The sequence below is a fragment of the Gorilla gorilla genome, chromosome 1 (genome assembly GCF_029281585.2).
Source record: "Gorilla gorilla gorilla isolate KB3781 chromosome 1, NHGRI_mGorGor1-v2.1_pri, whole genome shotgun sequence".
NCBI classification, from domain to species: domain Eukaryota; kingdom Metazoa; phylum Chordata; class Mammalia; order Primates; family Hominidae; genus Gorilla; species Gorilla gorilla.
The window spans coordinates 150771761-150787767 of NC_073224.2; the positions used below are offsets into that span (position 1 = coordinate 150771761).

General features: G+C 37.6%; 1 protein-coding gene across 3 annotated transcripts in view; it reads left to right on the forward strand.

The window, feature by feature from the left end:
* Positions 1–16007, forward strand: part of GBP5 (guanylate binding protein 5) — a 75431-nt gene that overhangs the window by 59155 nt on the left and 269 nt on the right. The window lies entirely within an intron of this gene.

Consider the following 16007-nt stretch of genomic DNA (forward strand, 5'->3'; position numbering starts at 1 on the left):
TAAAGACAAATCACGGCAGGACCAACCTACCTGCAAAATAAACTTCAGGCTCATATACTGGGTCTGATTACCCACACAAAGTACAGCAAGAATCATTGACCGCATAGGCTCTCCTAAATTAGCTTTGCTGAAACCTCTCACAAGGCCATTTCAGTCAAAGCTCTGGGAAAATAACCAGTTCCTCCAACTGTGTCCCATTATAAAACAGGTTCTTACTAAACATATCCAAACTAACACATTGCCATAAATTAAGAAAATTTACAGTTTGCAAATTCTTGAGAAATTGGGCAGAGAGAGAAATATGTCTCAAATTTGGTTACCAAAGTATACTGTACTCAATAGACATAAAAGTATGTTTGAAGGCCATAAATAGTGCAAAAGAAAAAATTCTCCAGACTGAAAAACAAAAGAAAAAGAATTGGTAATATTTCAAACAAAAAAATCCATAAAATTATTTCAGTCTTCCCTTTATTCCGTCCGTGCAATCAACTCTTGCTCTGCTTCATATTGTGTTAGCAAACTTTTTGAACATATTAGCCTTTTAATTAGAGTCCAGCAAGTTTTCTCTCTAATCCAGTGGCACCATCTCCAAAGCTATCAGAAACCTGCATTCAAGAGTCATTTTCATGAACTCCCCCAAAGAAGCAAGGCCCAGACTGCAGCTAATTATAAGTCACTTTTTGAGAAGAATCAAAGTAAAACAATTGTGGATGACAAAAGCCTTAGGACAACCATAGTGAGACACACAGTTGACATGGAACTTTGGTTATTTCTGTGGTGTACAATAATCTAACATAATAATCATAATTATTACTGACAACATATATTAACATACATAAGAATTTCAGGAATGTCATACAATCTTGGAACACATATTAACAATATTTCTATATAAATAAAACCCAAAGTTAAATACCACTTCAAATTTGACAATGCTTCCTGTATAATTCTAACATAAATAAACCTAATACGTCTTTCTTGGACTTCAGGAAACCTAATATCCAAAAAAAGTTAGTTTAAGGTCAAAAAGACTTAATTTGAACTTGAAATTTTGCTGTTGGAAAGTCTGTCAAATATCAAAGGTTTAAAACACTTGATATCACAAAATAGGATCACAAGATACCATAAAACAGTCATTCATTTTGCCAAAATTATGATACAAAAATGTTTTCTCTTTGATAGGAGACTCAGTTTCCTAAACAATAAGACCCAAGAAAGACAGCATGAGGCCAACTAAATCTGTCTTTCTCCCACCATTTTTTTCTTCTGTAGTTTTACTCAAAAGGCAAACAAAACTCTCTTATCTTTTACATGAAAATTTTGTTCAAAAGAGAAAGCCATATTTTACCTTTGTATGGTGTATTTTTAATGTTAAAGCTAACTTTAATAAAACCTTATCAACAAATCTATCTAATTTTAATTTTTTTGACCATAGGGTATTTCCATAAGTATTTTATAGCCTATTACAATTTTCTATTAAAGAGCAGATCAATGCTCCAAGAAAACCTCTGTTAGTCTGATGCAAGGCCCAGATGCTTGCATTAACGTGCTTTTGATACTAATGTTTAACTTAAAGAAAACCTCTGAACTAATCTTACCCCTCAAAATCAGCCCTTACAATCTCACTTGCCAACCTCTTCTGCAATAGCCCCTGGGCCTAGGGGGATACCACAGTTTTAATTTCTGGTCCTGTGTTTCATGAAGGCAGTTCATTTTGATTGTCACCTTCTCCCAGGTCTGAAAATGAGGCTTTGAGTGATGTCAAAGCTTAAGATTCGGCAGAAGTCAGTGCCTTTTTCAGACCCAGGGGTCAAAGACCTATAAGATAACAGCACAAGGATTAGTTAATAGAATATTTGTACTATGGAAAGTTCTATCATTCTCTCTAACATATTACAAAGTAAAACACTGTGATTTGGTATCTAAGAGCTACTGCCTGTAGCACTTCAAACCACTGTATTAGAGTAGTTAGGTTACTCACTGCATGTGTCTAATTGCTAGCACTGTAGTAACATAACTGTGACCAAAGGCATCAGAAATGTGATAAGCTCTATGCCAAACTTATCAAAGTAAGACAAGTAACTTTCCTCTCCATCATTTAAAAGAATGGTAAGGCAAAAAAATCAGTTTGGGAAATTTAATATGAGGATGAATAAACAAACTGTTTGCATTTAAATATTATACAACAAAATATAAACAAAGTAAGGGTAAGCACACAGTAATGTCTCCTTCAGCTCTTTTAAAAGGGCATCATCACATATTTCCATGATTGCTTTCTAGATACAGTACTGACAAATGATTAGGTGACTTTGACCAATAAAATATTCAAATCAGTGGAACACTAGTACATATTTTGTTTTCAAGTACACACATCAAGGCCCATGATAAATGGCTTGAGATCAAAGATCATTAGAAAGTCTCACATTGTTTTACTACTTCATCCAAGTGACTGTCACTTAATTTTAATAATGGTAAACACAACTAAGAGAGAAATTCCAATCAATATAATTTCCTTAAGGACAAAGCCAATCTTTCCTAAAACTTTGTACCCATATCACAGTTTTTCTTCATTAACTAAAGGAAAAGATCTGAAACCAACTCAATTTATTGGTTGAATTGAATTATCTTGAAAATAAACACCATTTAAAAATTTTTATTCTCACCTACTTTTTCAAATAACAAAATTAATAAAGTACACTTACTGCTCAGAACTTATAAAATTAAGTATTTTTTTTTTGCCAGGAACCTTAAAGCTCCTGTAGCTCTCTAGATCATTAGAGGTAAGCAAATCTACCAAATTTTAAATGGCTGGTGTGCTTTATCAATATTTGCTTGACAAAGGCAGCTTAGGAATTCTAGATAAATAGATAAATAGAACAAATGATGATTTGTTACAAATGTATAGGAAACAAAATGCATGGTCATAGAGCCAAATAAAAACCTTCCATTAGAAACCAAAAAGCATCAATGGTTTTATATGTGTGTGTATATAAGTACAACCCAAAGGAGAACAAACAAAAATAAGTGAAAATTAAAAGCAAAAGCAAATAAACTGGAAACTAACCCCAAAGTTCTCTCCTACTCAGTTAACCTTGAAGGCTAAAGTGTTACTCAGAGCCAAAAATGAACACATAATAGATATTTTGTTCCTGGTACACAAATTAATATCTTTAAGTCCACCAATACCACTATACATTGTGTGCAATTAAGAAGTTCACTTTAGGTGGCTGGGCATGGTGAGTCATGCCTGTAATCCCAGCACTTTGGGAGGCCGAGGTGGGAGGATCACGAGGTCAGGAGATTGAGACCACTCTGGCTAACATGGTGAAACCCTGTCTCTACTAAAAATACAAAAAATTAGCTAGGTGTGGTGGCGGGTGCCTGTAGTCCCAGCTACTCGGGAGGCTGAGGCAGGAGAATGGCCTGAACCCAAGAGGCAGAGCTTGCAGTGAGCCAAGATCGCACCACTGCACTCCAGCCTGGGTGACAGAGCGAGAATCCATCTCAAAAAAAAAAAAAAAAAAAAAAACAGGTTCACTTTAGGCACCATGACCAGTAAGTATTTTAGTGCTAGTATATTCTATGCAGAAGAGCAAACACAGTATAAAACAAAGCAATGCATCATTCATGTAAAATTTGGCTCTATGTTAAATCTGGGCTCATGCTTAACTATACTAAAAAGAATTACCAAACTACTAATATATTTCATTACAATATTTCTTAAGTTATCTTCACCAAGATTAAGAGCTTTGACCATGAGCAATGTTAATTAGCCAAATTTCTTCAAGTTTCTATCAGGTTTTAAAGAATATTTTACTATCTAAATTTTTTCAACTTTCTGTTTTCCCTGTATATGCATGAAGGTAGACACACAGAGAAACAGGGAAGAAATGACATGTGACTTACCTAGATCACCTATGGCATGCTTAGACTTTCTGTTCTGTCCTAAATTTTCCTTTCTTTTTAAATAACCAGTCATTTCATTTTAGGACAAAAATACGCCATATAAGATCCATTTTCATATAAAATTATTATCTTTTCTTTATAACCTTCATTATCAAAAATATATCCTCACATCCATAGCTTTCTTCACATCTCTGTCTGCTACTTACTAGTTCCTTTCTACCTTCTTTCATAAATAACTGTTTTAAGTCTATAATTTAAATTAGCCTTTAGATAACTTCTGAATTTGACAAAATAATTTTTTCTCAATAAGAGCTCAGCTTCTTTGGTATATTTTATATACAGAATTATATATTAACCATAATTCTTATCCTTAGTAACCTTAAATTTTAGTGAAACCCTAGGAAACAAGAAATCCTGAACTATCAGATATTAGCAATTTATAGATGAAAACAATTCCACAATCTTGGGAAACATATTTCCCATATCATAACCCTTTCTTAACTGGAAATTACTTAGGCATCTAATGAGCATCAAAAATAATTTTAAGATTTTACATTGCACAAGAAGTTCACCCAAGGTACTTATTCTTTATATTTTACTTTATTATTTTACTTTACTTATTTTTAGCATATCTAGGTTATTTATGCATCACTTATTTCCTTGTTTACCATTTTATAACCTGTGAATATCAGGTGTTCACTTAAAGAAGAACCTTAAAGTTAACTACATGGACATTTTAAGACATTTCTTTTTTTATTTTACCAACAATTTTAAAGCCAACTTGTTCAGTAAAGATTCACTTCAGTCACATGAACTTGACAATTGCTTGGACTTATTTACTTAATTTATGAGTACTCTATTATTTATAAGTTAATTTGGTAGACACCATATACAACATAATAAATGTACATACACATAAACACATCTAGACATGTATACATGCACACAAAGATCCAATACCTCTTACCTTGGTACTCTAGCCATGAGATAACAAAGAAACTCACCAGTCTACAAACATGTTCACATGGCTGAACTTTGTTAGCCCTGACCTGAGAGGTAATCCAATGAAAGCTATGAACCAAAATTTTGGGTAAGCAGTTTCTATGGCAGTTTGACTTTTAAGGGCCAAACCTCCCTAGACTCCAAAGAGCACTGAGGCCAAACAGCCCCACAGACAAACAACACCACAGACGAACAGCACCTGGAACCTACTAACCAGCCCAACCCTGCTTCGAACAGCAATATAAAAGCCTGAATACATGGAACACCATCTTGCTTTCCCATTTAACATCAAACTTCAGATTCCAAAGAACACTGGGGCTAAACAGTATCAGAAAAGAATATCAGTTTATCAATTTCTAATTTCCCATGACTATGTCAAACCCACACTATCACCGAAATACAATCCAACTGCTGCAGCAACAAACAAGCCACAAGAGTGTCCATAATGAAAGAGTCAGAGTGTTTCCCTCTCCCAGGCAGTTGGATTTGCTCAACCTGCAAATGGAAATACCCTTTAAAATTTTCCCTAGGTGAGAGGAGGAGATCCTGCTGTCTGGGCCCTCAAAGGACACTCACCTATCTGGATGCAGATGCCAAATTTCAGAGGCAATTCTTCCTAGACAATCAGGAACTTGGTCGGGGCTGGCTGTGGCAGGACCAGAAAGAAACCAAAACTCACTTCCAGCCAGAAATGGGCAGGCAGCTGCTTAGCAGGGCTTCTGAGACTCTTAGCCTTCAGCAGTGGAGCCACAAGCAAGGTGTTCCCAGTCAGGGAACCAAATTCTGTTATGGAAACACCATGGGTTCAGTCTAGGTTCTGCTGCTCATCACACAGAAAGCCAATCACTGACACAACAAGGAACAATCTTCCTTGGCAATAATCATCTGATGATTGGCTTTCTGTGCAGCAATCAGCAAGACCGAGACCAAACCCCTGGTGTTTCTGTAACAATCCCAGGACAGCTCTGGGTTCCTCTTGCATGACATCATCCATGTGTTCCCTCCCTATCACCTCTTCCCATTGGGTCAGCTCTCGCCTATTTGTCCTCTTTATGGGATATGCCCTGCACTTGCTTGCATCCATGAGAACAGTGTCACTGTTTCTGTCCAAAGTCAGTCTTTAATCTTCGTTTGGAATTCCATCCTCCCTGTCTTCTTAGACAGCTGATTTTAAAAAAATCAAATACTCATATATCACTTAGTATGTAAAAGTATATGTGTTAGATGTTGGTAAGGGTTATGGGGAAAAATAAGTGGGAGATGGGGATATAGAGTGTTGGGGGTTGCATTTACATATAGGATGGTCAGGGAAGGTGTCTTTGAGAGATGCAATGGAGGGATCAGTGACCTTGATGAGAATAGATTTCATGTATTGTTGGGAGCAGGAACCAGTGCAGAAGTGACAGTGAGAGAAGCAAGAGAGATAAAAAACGTAGCTCTCTCTCAATACAGAGCAGAACCTGTCTTTACAGTGCCTAGACAGAGATTTTTGTTCAGGAATTAATGTATCTAACTGGAAGAAAAGTATACTGTTTTTAGGCTGGCAAAGAAGAAAGCTGGTAGTGAGAGAGTATGATGGTCTGTCCAAATGGCATAGAGCCCTACATCTGGGAAAAGCTCTACTTTGATTGTTTTCATCTCAGTGGGTAGGCTGTTTCTTGACACCAAGACACATATAGGCTTATTGTTTTCATCTCAATGGGTAGAGTGTTTCTTGATACCAAGAGATGGATAACCTTCAAAACGCTTTGTCTGTTCATTTTCTCTAAAATATGCTAAGCATCTTTCATGTGTCCTCAAACTGCTTCCAGCCTTCTGCCTAAGGTGGGGTTGCTTTGTACAGTCATTCAGGCCATCCTGGTGCTTAATGGGAAGGGATCTGAGCAGAGTCTTCCTACAAGTCAAAGCCGAGGTCTCTAGGAACATCTGAGCTTCTTCTACTTCACCAGAGGGAGGTGTATTCACTATAGAGGGAGGTGTCATTGTTGTAAGTCTGTGTAATATCTAAGTAGAGCTCTGTATCACCTGGAGCAAGTGAATGGTAGTATGCATACCAACCCTCTTACCTCATTTGAAACACTGAATGAAATATTTAACAGTAACCAAGCATAACTTTTGGATAAAGAATGGCTCCCTACATAATTTTTCGGCATTATATTTTCTCTCCACATTTTGTTAGAATAAACAATATGGTCCATCTTTTTTTCTTTTAAGAAACTAATTTTTTCATTACATGCTTAACATTGAGATACTTTTGTGCCTGTATTTTTTATTTTTTGACATCTACTCAGCTACGCAAGATGAAATACTGGAAGTCTTTCTTGATATGTCTTTTTCACTTTAATAATAATAATTGTGTATTATGTTTTTCTCACTTTTAACACTCTCCTTGAAACATTTTTACTTAGCCTGCTACTGCTTGTTCTTATCTCTATCTTCTGCTTCTGCGCCACTTCAGAAACTTCTGTTGACTCATTCTTCCTTCAATCTATATTAGTTCACCATTCTTTTTACTTTGACACCATATTATGCATATATCTATCATGGCACTTTTCCTGCTTATAAGGCAACCAATGATTTATTGTCTTTTTTGTCCAATATACCCTAAGTTCTTGAGATATTATTTGCTACCATGGCAAAAGCTGGCATTGGCCTTCCAGTATCCATCTTTTTCTTCTATTGTGACAGAAAACCTGATTTTTACATGGATATATGGCAACCCATTAGAGACAGAAAATGCTTTAGACTTCTTTGCATTAGGGCAGCCATCAGATGTAATTCTAGAAACCTGAATGTGAGCTGAAGTGATGTGTGCATGATCAGTATCCAGGAGATGCCCTTTTAAGGACCTAGCCTCTTCCCTCCATTCTTCTGCTGGACGGAAAGTCCATGTGATGGGAAGCCATCTGGGACAGGGAGGTGGCACATTAAAAGATGGCTGAAGCAGGAAATAGAGAGAACCATTATTCTAATAACTTTGTGAAATGGAACAAAGGACTCTTTATCTCAGTACTTATATAAGAAAGGACAATAAACTTTCAGCTTTTTAAGCCACCATTTGCTTAGGTTTTTCTATTACTCATAGATTAACTAAATCCAGCTGATGCAGATTCTATGGCATTTTGAAGGTTGTCATTCTGTCTTATTAATTCACATTGCCAACAGTGGGCATGGCATTGGGCTCATAAAATATATAATGAATAAAAAATAAGGATAACAACTGAATGTCAAGATTATGCATGTCACAATATATAAGATGTACTGAAGTTTCCAATTAGACTCATATCTGTAAATAGATGGGTTGGTCTGAAAACGTATCAGTGGTTTGACGATCCTGCAGGAATAACAGATCCATTCAAATAATACTATGAATTATAAGTTTACATGTGATTAGTCAATAGAGAACATTTGTACGTTCTCTGTCAAGAACCTTGTTGTATTAGTCCATTCCACACTGCTATAAAGAGCTACCTGAGACTGGGTAATTTTTGAAGAAAAGAGGTTTAATTGATTCACAGTTCTACAGGCTTAATAGGAAGCATGACTAGGAGGCCTCAAGAAATTTACAATCATGGCAGAAGGCGAAGGGGAAGCAAGCACCTTCTTCACATGGTGACGGCGGAGAGAGAGAAAGAGAAAGGGGAAGTGCCACACCCTTTTAAGCCATCAGATCTCATAAGTGCTCATTCAATGTCATGAGAATGGCAAGGAGGAAATTGTCCCCCATGAACCAATCACCTCCCACCAGGCATCTCCTCCAATTTGACATGAGATGGGTGGGGACACAAATTCAAACCATACCATTCTGCCCCTGGTCCCTCCCAAATTTCATGTCCTTTTCACATTGAAAAATACAATTATGCCTTCTTAACACTCACCAGTCTTATTATTATTATTATTATTATTATTATTATTATTATACTTTAAGTTTTAGGGTACATGTGCACAATGTGCAGGTTTGTTACATATACACGTGCCATGTTGGTGTGCTGCACCCATTAACTCGTCATTTAGCATTAGGTATATCTCCTAATGCTATCCCTCCCCCTCCCCCGACCCCACAACAGTCCCCGGAGAGTGATGTTCCCCTTCCTGTGTCCATGTGTTCTCATTGTTCAATTCCCACCTATGAGTGAGAACATGTGGTGTTTGGTTTTTTGTCCTTGCGATAGTTTGCTGAGAATGATGGTTTCCAGTTTCATCCATGTCCCAACAAAGGACATGAACTCATCATTTTTTATGGCTGCATAGTATTCCATGATGTATATGTGCCACATTTTCTTAATCCAGTCTATCGTTGTTGGACATTTGGTTTGGTTCCAAGTCTTTGCTATTGAACACTCACCAGTCTTAACTCATTGCAGTATTAACTCAAAAGTTCACAGTCCAAAGTTTCATCTGAGACATGGTAAGTCCCTTCCACCAACAAACCTGTAAAATCAAAAACAAGTTAGTTATTTCCAAGATACAATGAGGTACAGGCATTGGGTAAATGCTCCCATTCCAAATGGGAGAAATTGACCAAAACAAAGGGGCTACATGCCCCATGCAAATGTGAAACACAGCATGAAGTCATTAAATCCTAAAGCCCAAAATAATCTCCTTTGACTCCATGTCTCACATCCAGGATGTGCTGATGCATGAGGTGGGCTACCAAGGCCTTGGGCAGCTCTGCCCTCATCACTCTGCAGGGTAAAGCCTCTACGGCTGCTTTCACAGTCTGATGTTGAGTGCCTGCATCTTTTCAAGGTGCACAGTGCAAGCTGTTGGTGGATCTACCATTCTGGGGGCTGGAGAACAGTGGCCCTTTTCTCCCAGATCCACTAGGCAGTGCCCCAGTGGAGACTCTGTATGGGAGCTCCAATCCCACTTTTTCCCTCTGCATTGCCCTATTAGAGGTTCTCCATGAGGGCTCTGCCCCTTCAGCTGACTTCTGCCTGGACATCTAGGCATTTCCATTAATCTTCTGAAATCTGGGCAGAGGTTCCCAAACCTCAACTCTTGCCTTCTGGGCATGCGTAGGCCCAACACCACATGGAAGCTGCCAAGGTGTGGGGCTTGCACCCTCTGAAGCAGTGGCCTGAGCTGTACCTTGGCCCCTCTTAACCATGACTGGAGCTAAAGCAGCTGAGACACAGGGCACCATGTCCCAAGACTGTACAGGGCAGCTGGACCCTGGACCTGGCCCACAAAACCATTCTTCCCTCCTAGGTTTCTGGGCCTGGGATGAAAGGGGCTGCCATAAAAGTATCTGAAATGCCCTGGAGACATTTTCCCCATTGTCTTAGCTATTAACATTCAGCTTCTCTTTACTGATGCAAATTTCTGAAGTAGGCTTAAATTTCTCCCCAGAAAATGGGATTTTATTTTCTATCACATGGCTGGGCTGCAATTCTCCAAACTTTGAAATATAAGTTCCTATTTCAGATTATCTTTCTTCATGCATATGAAAGTACACTTTTAGAAACAGCCAGGTTACATCTTGAATGGCTTGCTGCTTAGAAATTTCTCTTGCCAGATACCCTAAATCATCTCTCTCAAATTCAAAGTTCTAGGGCAAGGGCAAAATGGCACCAGTCCCTTTGCTAAACCATAGCAAGAGTGACATTTACTCTAGCTCCCAATAAGTTCCTCCTCTCCATCTGAGACCACACAGCCTGGACTTCATTGTTTATATCACTATCAGCATTTTGGTCAAAACCATTCAACAAGTCTCCAGGAAGTTCCAAACTTTCCCACATCTTCCTGTCTTCTTCTGAGCCCTCCAAACTGTTCCAGCCTCTGTGTTACCCTGTTCCAAAGTCACTTCTGCATTTTCAGGTATAGCAGTACCCCACGCTTGGTACCAATTTTCTGTATTTCCATTCTCACACTGCTATAAAGAATTACTTGAGACTAGGTAATTTATGAAGAAAAGAGATTTAATTGACTCATAGTTCCACAGGCTTAACAGGAAGCATGAATGGGAGGTCTCAGGAAACTTAAAATCATGGCAGAAGGCAAAGAGGAAGCAAGCACCTTCTTCACACGGTGGCAGGAGAGAGAGAGAGAGGAAAGGGGAAAGTGCCACACACTTTTAAACCATCAGATCTCATGATAACTCAATCACTATCATGAGAATAGCAAGGAGGAAATCTGCCCCCATGATCCAATCACCTCCCACCAGGCCCCTCCTCCAATTCGACATTAGATTTGGACAGGGACACAAATCCAAACCATATCACTTATTATATATGTAAAAGTGTTTATTTTAGGAAGTTGATTCTGACGGGTTAGTTTTTTGCAAGTAATACAGTGAGAAAAATAGATCACCGTTCAATTCTTGCTTCAACCACTGACTATGGAATATGTAACCAATCATTTTGCCTATATCTTTACTGCCTTTATTTCATCTAGTAGAAGAGATTAAATACTTTAATTTATGGTTCTTTTAAGGATCAATGCATAATGTACATAAAGCATCTGCACCAGGCATTGATATAGAGAGGAATTCACTAGCTAGAATATTATTTTTAGAAGAATGAGACTTTAGGCACCAATTATATCCCATTATCATCAATTTTACCAACAGTAATGGGCATACTGGAGAAAGAGCTCTATGATCTGTCAGTGCAAGTCTACATACTTTTCCCTTGGAAGTTGATACAAAGGCTCCACAAGCAGGAAGCTGATATGCTCATGCCTTGACAACCATTAGAAATGACTTTGGAATCTTATCCACTGAGAGACTCTTCTGATTGCAGCTTACCATGGCCCCTGTTTGTCTAGTGGAAAACCAGAGAGAGCAGCTGATGGTTAATCTGACACAGTAAAGATTATTTACAAGATATTTCAGCCTGTGGTGACGGTGACTATTGTAGGGCTACAGTGTGTAGGGAAATCCTACCTGATGAATCATCTTGCAGCATAGAACCATGGTGAGTCCGGTCTTGAGACAGAGACCATTAGTTTGGAATCATAGTAATGCGCCTGATCACACCAACTCTAAGGTTATTATAAGAAAGAGACCAACTCTTCTCTATAAAATAATTTCCAATTCCTACAACCAAATTTATACCTGGGGCTGCCTGTCCTATCTGCTGTCACTGTACTGTTGCTTTGTATTCTTCCTTAGCAGGCTTCTGTGTGGGTTCTGCTATGAGGTCTGGAACCCGGGGTTCTGGATGTAGGACTCTCTCCAAGCAGAACCACACTGAGGGTCTGGGTTATGCAGGAAGGTTAAGGCAGAGTCATGAAGAAATCTTCTTTACTCTTGATTCTCAACATTTAATTGGCTACCTTGATTCAGCTTATCTGTAATATTTCTGCAAAATGTGAATATGAATCATGAAGAATGAGATTAAGTTCTGTTTCCCTGAACTTTTCTCCTTGGTAAGCTCAAATACTTTGGAATATTAAGATAAGATCTTATTTTAACACTGGGGTGAACAATAGAATTAATAAATATTTATTGAGCAGCTGAATTCCAGGGCTCTGTGCTAAATACTATAAAAGGGCAGTAAACAAGATAAAAGCCTAAAGCCTCGTTAGGGAGACCACACATACAGTGTGATTGGAACAGGGTGTCATAGATGCAGAGAAGTAGGGATCTAGTTCAGTTGTATAAACCAAATAAAGCCTCTTGGAGGAAATAACATCTAGACCGTAACTAGTGGAATCACTGGGAGCTATCAGTTAAAGCACACGAGAGTGATCGATTTGGAAACATAAGCCTCGGAAAACAGGGTTTCAGTGAAGTTATGTATTTAAATAATCTCCATAAAAGCTTCAGCTACATCAGGAACATCATAAAGGTTTTGTTCCAAGTCTAAGGGCTTTGGAGATTAACTCTTCACTGACTTCTCTAAAAGCATGAACTTAACCTATGTAAAATAGTGTAAATAAGATAATTTTAGGTATTCGATCTTCATAGTATTAAGGGCAATGTATGATTTCTCCTAATTTTACATTACTCTGAGTCTAAATCAAAATTAACAACAGATCTTTGGCATTATTGCAAATGAAAGAAGGAAAAAGAGGAAAAGAGAAAAGGAAAGGGAAAAGAGAGAAAAGAGTGTTTTTCAGAAAAAAAAATCTTATGTATAGTTCTGTCTTCAGGGATAAGCAAATTATGCAGTCATGTAGTACCATAGCCTCAGAAAAGTCAATGCTTGATTTGAAATTATTATATTGAATTTCTTGATGATTTTTTAATGATGAGCCCCACATTTTCATTTGAATGCTTTAGTTCATCTTTCTAATATACTCTCTTTTATTTAATTTCAAAGAAAATGTGTTGTTCCTGGGTACTACTGAGTAGATCGGCTTTGATCAGTAATTAAATAGTAATGTGAAGCGTTATAGAATCATTTTTAAAAGTGTGAAATGCCTCTTATGGTTAGAACTCAGAGAAGTCATAAATCCCCATCCCCCAAAACTTGATACCATTTTTGTTTCAGTTACATGACACTAAAAAAATCCTGGATTAAATTGTGTCAAAAATTCGATAGCAAGTAGCTGCAAATAGTCATGTAATGTGTTCTTAGCCTATGGACGCTGCTCCTTTGAAGCCAGAGTTCATTCCAAGTTGAATATGGTGAGGCTCTGTGACTGGCCTTGAAGTTAGACCAAGTGGCAAAATCCTCTATGGAGTGTGAAAAGCAGAGCTCTTCAACTGGAACACTGCACAGATGGCATAGGCCTGGAGGCTTGCCTGATTTTATTCATTCTTACTGTGGTCTGAATGTTTGCACCTCCCCATCACCCCAAAGTATATTGACACCTAATCACCAATGTTGACACCTAATCACCAATGTGATAGTATTAGACAGTGGGTCATTTAGGAAGTGAGAATGAACTTAGGTCATGAGAATGAAACTGGTGAGACTAGTGCCCTTATAAATGAGACTCCAGAGACCTGTCTTGCCCTTCACCATGTGAGTACACATCAAGGGGCCACCAACCATGAACCAGGAAGCATACCCTTATCAGACCCCCAATCTGCCCATGCCTTGATCATGTGTTTCTCAGCCTTCAAGAATGTGAGAAGTAAATTTCTGTTGTGTATAACTTACCCAATTTACTTATTTGTTATAGACGCCCAAACAGACAAAGACACTTCTTCATGCTTATTTTTTGAACCAATCACCTCTGTTAAACAACAATGGTGTTATTATTACTTCTACATCCTTTATGCCAGTTGATAAGAATTTGGTGTTGACACAGAACAGGGTACCTCTTCTTCAGGAGATCATTCCGGATTGGGCCATTAATATGCTTATCACTACCTCCAGAATGTCAATTTGTAAAAACACAGACACACACACGACACTGACTATTCTGAACTATATTAAAGTAAGTACACACAGATAACATTATCACTTGCCCTGTATGATCTACTAACGTCATAACTTTCTGTCTCCTTGCCTTGCTCAGTGAGATTAAAAACATCTGCAACTCATTTCCTCCAGTTTCCTTCCAAAATCAGTGAGCCAGTAAAACACCCTCATTTCAAAAAACTGTTTTATTTGATACATCTTGCAAATGAATTACAAGTTAACCACAAAATACAAAAACATATAGACATTGCACTTTAAATATTCAAAAAATGTGTAAATAAGAAGCTCAAAATCTGATATGGAAAAATATTCAAAAAATGTTCAGACTCTTTATCAAAATAAAAGTTATTTCCTTTTTATGAGTATGTGTGTGCATATCTGTGATTATAAAAAAAGTCTTTAAAAATTCATATAATTCAGAAAGACATTTTTAAAAATCACCTGAGCTAGAAGTACTAATTTTAAGGAGGTAGGGGTTGGGTGAACACTTATAGACTTTTATCTGTGTAACACAGACATATTGCTATGTGTATTTTCTATGTGCATAGACATATTGCTATGTGCAATCATTATACATACAACTGTGAATTAACAAGTTTTTTTGAGACAGTATCTCACTCTGTTGCCCAGGTTGGAGTGCAGTGGGACCACCATGGCTCATTGCAGCCTTGACCTCCTGGGCTCAGGTCATCCTCCCACCTCAGACTCCCAGGTAACTAGGACTATTATAACAGGCACATGCCATTATGCCCAGCTAATTTATTATTATTATTATTTGTAGAGATGGGGTTTCCCCATGTTGCCCAGGCTGGTTTCCAATTCCTGGACTCAAGTGATCTGCCCACCTTGGCCTCCCAAAATGCTTGGATTGCAGGAGTGAGCCACCACACCCAGCCTAAATTTCTTCTTGATTAACATTTCCATGATTATCTGAAGTCAGTAACGTTGGATTATCTGGAAAGGGGTGCCACTGGTGAAATTCAGGTGTTTCAAACACATTTACCTGGATTCAGTCATCCCTGTACTTTTTCTTTTTCTTCTCTCTTCTTTTTTTTTTTTTTTAAGAGAGAGAGACTTCCTGACATTAAAAAATGGTAAGAGAAAAAAACACCTGATTTCTATTACTAGTCCTATTTAAAACTTGACTTAGCTTTATTTTCACTTTCAATATTGCTTATAGGAAATAAATGTTAAGTTTTGAATCAAAATTGGCACCAGTAATTTTACCTGATTAAGTGCCTAAAATTTTGGACTTATTAATATGCAAATGTTTAATCAGACATTATTAAACAAATAGGAAGATCTAAGGGATAGGCACAAATGGGGAATCATTACCCATTTATTTCAGATAGATTTCCCAAACTCTGTTAACAAACTGGTTAGTCATTTTAGGAACTGAGTCCATTTTTCTGGTAGCCTGGGAAAGACTCCTAATTATAAATTATGCTTTTTATGGTCCAGTCATCCTCCTGTCCTCCAAAAGATCCAGTTTCAATGAGATGTTTGTGTTTTGAAAGAGTATTTGCTTGCCACCACTGCACCTCTGGGCAACAATATTAGAGGATACATAGATATCCATAGACACACACACAAACACACACACATTTTATGGTTAATGAAAAAATAACTTTAAGAAAAGAGATGAGAAACAAAAACATATAAGCATGTAAAAAAAAATAAAAGCAAACAAAAACTCAAATTTCTTCCCTGACAAAATTACCCCTGAGAGACAGGTAGATGAAAAAACATTCATGTCTGCTGCTCTATATTCATTTTGGAGGC